The following is a 9,027-nucleotide window of genomic DNA, read 5'->3' as shown; positions in this document are numbered from 1 at the left end:
GTACATGAATAGAACATATTGCCACACACTATACATAATAACATCTCTCTGCACACGTCAGTACATGAATAGAACATATTGTCACACACTATACATAATAACATCTCTCTGCACACGTCAGTAAATTAATAGAACATATTGCCATACACTATACATAATAACATCACTCTGCACACGTCAGTACATGAAAAGCACATATTGCCACACACTATACATAATAACATCTCTCTGCACACGTCAGTAAGTTAATAGAACATATTGCCATACACTATACATAATAACATCTCTCTGCACACGTCAGTACATGAAAAGCACATATTGCCACACACTATACATAATAACATCACTCTGCACACGTCAGTACATGAAAAGCACATATTGCCACTAGAGATGAGCGGGTTCGGTTTCTCTGAAACCGAACCCGCACGAACTTCATGTTTTTTTCACGGGTCCGAGCAGACTCGGATCCTCCCGCCTTGCTCGGTTAACCCGAGCGCGCCCGAACGTCATCATGACGCTGTCGGATTCTCGCGAGACTCGGATTCTATATAAGGAGCCGCGCGTCGCCGCCATTTTCACACGTGCATTGAGATTGATAGGGAGAGGACGTGGCTGGCGTCCTCTCCATTAGAAATTAGATTAGAAGAGAGAGAGAGATTGTGCAGAGTCAGACAGAGTTTACCACAGTGACCAGTGCAGTTGTTGTTAGTTAACTTTTATTTATTTTAATATAATATATCCGTTCTCTGCTATATCCGTTCTCTGCCTGAAAAAAAACGATACACAGCAGCAGCCAGTCACACAGTGTGACTCAGTCTGTGTGCACTCAGCTCAGCCCAGTGTGCTGCACATCAATGTATAAAAGGCAAAGCTTATAATAATTGTGGGGGAGACTGGGGAGCACTGCAGGTTGTTATAGCAGGAGCCCCCAGGAGTACATAATATTATATTAATTTAAAATTAAACAGTGCACACTTTTGCTGCAGGAGTGCCACTGCCAGTGTGACTAGTGGTGACCAGTGCCTGACCACCAGTATAGTAGTATATTGTTGTATGTATTGTATACTATCTCTTTATCAACCAGTCTATATTAGCAGCAGACACAGTACAGTGCGGTAGTTCACGGCTGTGGCTACCTCTGTGTCGGCAGTCGGAACTCGGCAGGCAGTCCGTCCATCCATAATTGTATTACAATATATACCACCTAACCGTGGTATTTTTTTTTCTTTCTTTATACCGTCGTCATAGTGTCATACTAGTTGTTACGAGTATACTACTATCTCTTTATCAACCAGTGTACAGTGCGGTAGTTCACGGCTGTGGCTACCTCTGTGTCGGCAGTCGGCAGGCAGTCCGTCCATCCATAATTGTATTATTATTATAATATATACCACCTAACCGTGGTTTTTTTTTCATTCTTTATACCGTCGTCATAGTGTCATACTAGTTGTTACGAGTATACTACTATCTCTTTATCAACCAGTGTACAGTGCGGTAGTTCACGGCTGTGGCTACCTCTGTGTCGGCAGTCGGCAGGCAGTCCGTCCATCCATAATTGTATTATTATTATAATACATACCACCTAACCGTGGTTTTTTTTTCATTCTTTATACCGTCGTCATAGTGTCATACTAGTTGTTACGAGTATACTACTATCTCTTTATCAACCAGTGTACAGTGCGGTAGTTCACGGCTGTGGCTACCTCTGTGTCGGCAGTCGGCAGGCAGTCCGTCCATCCATAATTGTATTATTATTATAATATATACCACCTAACCGTGGTTTTTTTTTCATTCTTTATACCGTCGTCATAGTGTCATACTAGTTGTTACGAGTATACTACTATCTCTTTATCAACCAGTGTACAGTGCGGTAGTTCACGGCTGTGGCTACCTCTGTGTCGGCAGTCGGCAGGCAGTCCGTCCATCCATAATTGTATTATTATTATAATATATACCACCTAACCGTGGTTTTTTTTTCATTCTTTATACCGTCGTCATAGTGTCATACTAGTTGTTACGAGTATACTACTATCTCTTTATCAACCAGTGTACAGTGCGGTAGTTCACGGCTGTGGCTACCTCTGTGTCGGAACTCGGCAGGCAGTCCGTCCATCCATAATTGTATTATATACCACCTAACCGTGGTTTTTTTATACCACCTAACCGTGGCAGTCCGTCCATAATTGTATACTAGTATCCAATCCATCCATCTCCATTGTTTACCTGAGGTGCCTTTTAGTTCTGCCTATAAAATATGGAGAACAAAAAAGTTGAGGTTCCAAAATTAGGGAAAGATCAAGATCCACTTCCACCTCGTGCTGAAGCTGCTGCCACTAGTCATGGCCGAGACGATGAAATGCCAGCAACGTCGTCTGCCAAGGCCGATGCCCAATGTCATAGTACAGAGCATGTCAAATCCAAAACACCAAATATCAGAAAAAAAAGGACTCCAAAACCTAAAATAAAATTGTCGGAGGAGAAGCGTAAACTTGCCAATATGCCATTTACCACACGGAGTGGCAAGGAACGGCTGAGGCCCTGGCCTATGTTCATGGCTAGTGGTTCAGCTTCACATGAGGATGGAAGCACTCAGCCTCTCGCTAGAAAAATGAAAAGACTCAAGCTGGCAAAAGCAGCACAGCAAAGAACTGTGCATTCTTCGAAATCCCAAATCCGAATTCCGAGCCCACCCGCTGGCGGTGATGCAGGGCAGTCTGGAGCGACTGCTGATGCTGACATCTGGTCCGGACTGAAGGACCTGACAACCATTACGGACATGTCGTCTACTGTCACTGCATATGATTCTCTCACCATTGATAGAATGGTGGAGGATTATATGAGTGACCGCATCCAAGTAGGCACGTCACACAGTCCGTACTTATACTGGCAGGAAAAAGAGGCAATTTGGAGGCCCTTGCACAAACTGGCTTTATTCTACCTAAGTTGCCCTCCCACAAGTGTGTACATCGAAAGAGTGTTTAGTGCCGCCGCTCACCTTGTCAGCAATCGGCGTACGAGGTTACATCCAGAAAATGTGGAGAAGATGATGTTCATTAAAATGAATTATAATCAATTCCTCCGCGGAGACATTGACCAGCAGCAATTGCCTCCACAAAGTACACAGGGAGCTGACATGGTGGATTCCAGTGGGGACGAATTGATAATCTGTGAGGAGGGGGATGTACACGGTGATATATCGGAGGATGATGATGAGGTGGACATCTTGCCTCTGTAGAGCCAGTTTGTGCAAGGAGAGATTAATTGCTTCTTTTTTGGTGGGGGTCCAAACCAACCCGTCATTTCAGTCACAGTCGTGTGGCAGACCCTGTCACTGAAATGATGGGTTGGTTAAAGTGTGCATGTCCTGTTTTGTTTATACAACATAAGGGTGGGTGGGAAGGGCCCAAGGACAATTCCATCTTGCACCTCTTTTTTCTTTTATTTTTCTTTGCGTCATGTGCTGTTTGGGGAGGGTTTTTTGGAAGGGACATCCTGCGTGACACTGCAGTGCCACTCCTAGATGGGCCCGGTGTTTGTGTCGGCCACTAGGGTCGCTTATCTTTCTCACACAGTCAGCTACCTCATTGCGCCTCTTTTTTTCTTTGCGTCATGTGCTGTTTGGGGAGGGTTTTTTGGAAGGGACATCCTGCGTGACACTGCAGTGCCACTCCTAGATGGGCCCGGTGTTTGTGTCGGCCACTAGGGTCGCTTATCTTTCTCACACAGTCAGCTACCTCATTGCGCCTCTTTTTTTCTTTGCGTCATGTGCTGTTTGGGGAGGGTTTTTTGGAAGGGACATCCTGCGTGACACTGCAGTGCCACTCCTAGATGGGCCAGGTGTTTGTGTCGGCCACTAGGGTCGCTAATCTTACTCACACAGCTACCTCATTGTGCCTCTTTTTTTCTTTGCGTCATGTGCTGTTTGGGGAGGGTTTTTTGGAAGGGACATCCTGCGTGACACTGCAGTGCCACTCCTAGATGGGCCCGGTGTTTGTGTCGGCCACTAGGGTCGCTTATCTTTCTCACACAGTCAGCTACCTCATTGCGCCTCTTTTTTTCTTTGCGTCATGTGCTGTTTGGGGAGGGTTTTTTGGAAGGGACATCCTGCGTGACACTGCAGTGCCACTCCTAGATGGGCCCGGTGTTTGTGTCGGCCACTAGGGTCGCTAATCTTACTCACACAGCTACCTCATTGCGCCTCTTTTTTTCTTTGCGTCATGTGCTGTTTGGGGAGGGTTTTTTGGAAGGGACATCCTGCGTGACACTGCAGTGCCACTCCTAGATGGGCCCGGTGTTTGTGTCGGCCACTAGGGTCGCTGAGCTTAGTCATCCAGCGACCTCGGTGCAAATTTTAGGACTAAAAATAATATTGTGAGGTGTAAGGTGTTCAGAATAGACTGAAAATGAGTGTTAATTATGGTTATTGAGGTTAATAATACTATGGGATCAAAATGACCTCCAAATTCAATGTTTTAAGATGTTTTTTAGGGTTTTTTGAAAAAACCACCCGAATCCAAAACACACCCGAATCCGACAAAAAAAATTCGGTGAGGTTTTGCCAAAACGCGGTCGAACCCAAAACACGGCCGCGGAACCGAACCCAAAACCAAAACACAAAACCCGAAAAATTTCAGGCGCTCATCTCTAATTGCCACACACTATACATAATAACATCTCTCTGCACACGTCAGTAAATTAATAGAACATATTGCCACACACTATACATAATAACATCTCTCTGCACACGTCAGTAAATTAATAGAACATATTGCCACACACTATACATAATAACATCTCTCTGCACACGTCAGTAAATTAATAGAACATATTGCCACACACTATACATAATAACATCTCTCTGCACACGTCAGTACATGAATAGCACATATTGCCACACACTATACATAATAACATCTCTCTGCACACGTCAGTACATGAATAGCACATATTGCCACACACTATACATAATAACATCTCTCTGCACACGTCAGTACATGAGAAGCACATATTGCCACACACTATACATAATAACATCTCTCTGCACACGTCAGTACATGAAAAGCATATATTGCCACACACTATACATAATAATATCTCTCTGCACACGTCAGTACATGAATAGCACATATTGCCACACACTATACATAATAACATCTCTCTGCACACGTCAGTACATGAATAGCACATATTGCCACACTATACATAATAACATCTCTCTGCACACGTCAGTACATGAATAGCACATATTGCCACACACTATACATAATAACATCTCTCTGCACACGTCAGTACATGAGAAGCACATATTGCCACACACTATACATAATAACATCTCTCTGCACACGTCAGTACATGAGAAGCACATATTGCCACACACTATACATAATAACATCTCTCTGCACACGTCAGTACATGAATAGCACATATTGCCACACACTATACATAATAACATCTCTCTGCACACGTCAGTACATGAGAAGCACATATTGCCACACACTATACATAATAACATCTCTCTGCACACGTCAGTACATGAGAAGCACATATTGCCACACACTATACATAATAACATCTCTCTGCACACGTCAGTACATGAATAGAACATATTGCCACACACTATACATAATAACATCTCTCTGCACACGTCAGTACATGAATAGAACATATTGCCACACACTATACATAATAACATCTCTCTGCACACGTCAGTACATGAATAGAACATATTGCCACACACTATACATAATAACATCTCTCTGCACACGTCAGTACATGAATAGAACATATTGCCACACACTATACATAATAACATCTCTCTGCACACGTTCAGTACATGAAAAGCACATATTGCCACACACTATACATAATAACATCTCTCTGCACACGTCAGTACATGAAAAGCACATATTGCCACACACTATACATAATAACATCTCTCTGCACACGTCAGTACATGAATAGCACATATTGCCACACACTATACATAATAACATCTCTCTGCACACGTCAGTACATGAGAAGCACATATTGCCACACACTATACATAATAACATCTCTCTGCACACGTCAGTACATGAATAGCACATATTGCCACACACTATACATAATAACATCTCTCTGCACACGTCAGTACATGAAAAGCACATATTGCCACACACTATACATAATAACATCTCTCTGCACACGTCAATACATGAATAGAACATATTGCCACACACTATACATAATAACATCTCTCTGCACAGGTTCAGTACATGAGAAGCACATAGTGCCACACACTATACATAATAACATCTCTCTGCACACGTCAGTACATGAGAAGCACATATTGCCACAGACTATACATAATAACATCTCTCTGCACACGTCAGTACATGAGAAGCACATATTGCCACACACTTTACATAATAACATCTCTCTGCTAGTGATGAGCGGGTTCGGTTCCTCGGAATCCGAACCCGCCCGAACTTCACTTTTTTTTACACGGGTCCGAGCGACTCGGATCCTCCCGCCTTGCTCGGTTAACCCGAGCGCGCCCGACCGTTATCATCCCGCTGTCGGACTCTCGCGAGACTCGGATTCTATATAAGGGAGCCGTGCGTCGCCGCCATTTTCACACGTGCATTGAGATAGGGAGAGGACGTGGCTGGCGTCCTCTCCGTTATAGTAGAACACAGAGTGACTTAGTTAGTTATAATTGGGGGGACGGGGAGCAGCTGTTAGGGAGTACAGTGCAGGGTTTTGATTAGTTTAATCCTTTGTTTCTCTGCCTGAAAAAAATGCACCACCATATCTGTGCTCACTCAGTGTGCTGCACTGCTGCATGATATATCTGTGCCTAGTGCACTGCTCACACTGCCTAATTGTGGGGACTGGGGAGCAGTTATAGCAGGAGTACAGTGCACAGTTTTACTGACAGTGACCACCAGTCCAGTATACGTTTGTCTGCCTGAAAAACACTGTGGTGTTTTTTTGTTCTTTCTTCATGCTAGTTTGTTTAGCAGTCTGCTGACAGTGTCCACCAGGTCCGTTATACAGTATATTATATTTATAAGTACTAAGCAGCAGTACGGTAGGCCACGGCTGTACCTACCTCTCTGTCGTCAGTGCACTCGTCGTCCATAAGTATAAGTAATACTATACTATCCATCCATCTACATTGTATACCTGTGGTGTTTTTTTTTCTTTCTTCATACTAGTTTGTTTAGCAGTCTGCTGACAGTGTCCACCAGGTCCTTTATACAGTATATTATATAAGCACTAAGCAGCAGTACGGTAGGCCATGGCTGTACCTACCTCTGTCGACAGTGCACTCGTCGTCCATAAGTATAAGTAATACTATACTATCCATCCATCTACATTGTATACCTGTGGTGTTTTTTTTTTCTTTCTTCATACTAGTTTGTTTACCAGTCTGCTGACACTGTCCACCAGGTCCGTTATACAGTATATTATACATATAAGCACTAAGCAGCAGTATGGTAGGCCATGGCTGTACCTACCTCTGTGTCGTCAGTGCACTCGTCGTCCATAAGTATAAGTAATACTATACTATCCATCCATCTACATTGTATACCTGTGGTGTTTTTTTTTTCTTTCTTCATACTAGTTTGTTTAGCAGTCTGCTGACAGTGTCCACCAGGTCCTTTATACAGTATATTATATAAGCATTAAGCAGCAGTACGGTAGGCCATGGCTGTACCTACCTCTGTCGACAGTGCACTCGTCGTCCATAAGTATAAGTAATACTATACTATCCATCCATCTACATTGTATACCTGTGGTGTTTTTTTTTTTCTTTCTTCCCACTAGTTTGTTTAGCAGTCTGCTGACAGTGTCCACCAGGTCCGTTATACAGTATATTATATATATAAGCACTAAGCAGCAGTACGATAGGCCACGGCTGTACCTACCTCTGTGTCGTCAGTGCACTTGTCGTCAATAAGTATAAGTAATACTATACTATCCATCCATCTAGATTGTTTACCTGTGGTGTTTTTTTTTCTTTCTTCATGCTAGTTTGTTTAGCAGTCTGCTGACAGTGTCCACCAGGTCCGTTATACAGTATATTATACATATAAGCATTAAGCAGCAGTACGGTTGGCAACGGCTGTACCTACCTCTGTGTCGTCAGTGCACTCGTCGTCCATAAGTATAAGTAATACTATACTATCCATCCATCTACATTGTATTCCTGTGGTGTTTTTTTTTCTTTCTTCATGCTAGTTTATTTAGCAGTCTGCTGACAGTGTCCACCAGGTCCGTTATACAGTATATTATATATATAAGCACTAAGCAGCAGTACGGAAGGCCACGGCTGTACCTACCTCTGTGTCGTCACTCGTCGTCCATAAGTATAAGTTATAATAGTATACTATCCATCCATCTACATTGTATACCTGTGGTGTTTTATTTTTCTTTCTTCATACTAGTTTAGCAGTCTGCTGACAGTGTCCACCAGGTCCGTTATACAGTATATTATATATATATAAGCAGCAGTACGGTAGGCCACGGCTGTACCTAACTCTGTGTCGTCACTCATCGTCCATAAGTATAAGTAATAATAGTATACTATCTATCCATCTACATTGTATACCTGTGGTGGCTTTTAGTTGTGCGCAAAATATGGAGAACAAAAATGTGGAGGTTAAAAAAATAGAGAAAGATCAAGATCCACTTCCACCTCGTGCTGAAGCTGCTGCCACTAGTCATGGCCGAGACGATGAAATGCCATCAACATCGTCTGCCAAGGCCGATGCCCAATGTCATAGTACAGAGCATGTAAAATCCAAAACACAAAAGATCAGTAAAAAAATGACCCAAAAATCAAAATTAAAAGCGTCTGAGGAGAAGCGTAAACTTGCCAATATGCCATTTACGACACGGAGTGGCAAGGAACGGCTGAGGCCCTGGCCTATGTTCATGGCTAGTGGTTCAGCTTCACATGAGGATGGAAGCACTCATCCTCTCACTAGAAAAAAGAAAAGACTTGTGGCAAAAGCACAGCAAAGAACTGTGTGTTCTTCG

This window comes from Pseudophryne corroboree, chromosome 7 (assembly GCF_028390025.1).
Source record: "Pseudophryne corroboree isolate aPseCor3 chromosome 7, aPseCor3.hap2, whole genome shotgun sequence".
Taxonomy (NCBI): Eukaryota; Metazoa; Chordata; class Amphibia; order Anura; family Myobatrachidae; genus Pseudophryne; species Pseudophryne corroboree.
Note: the sequence above shows the minus strand (reverse complement) of the source record.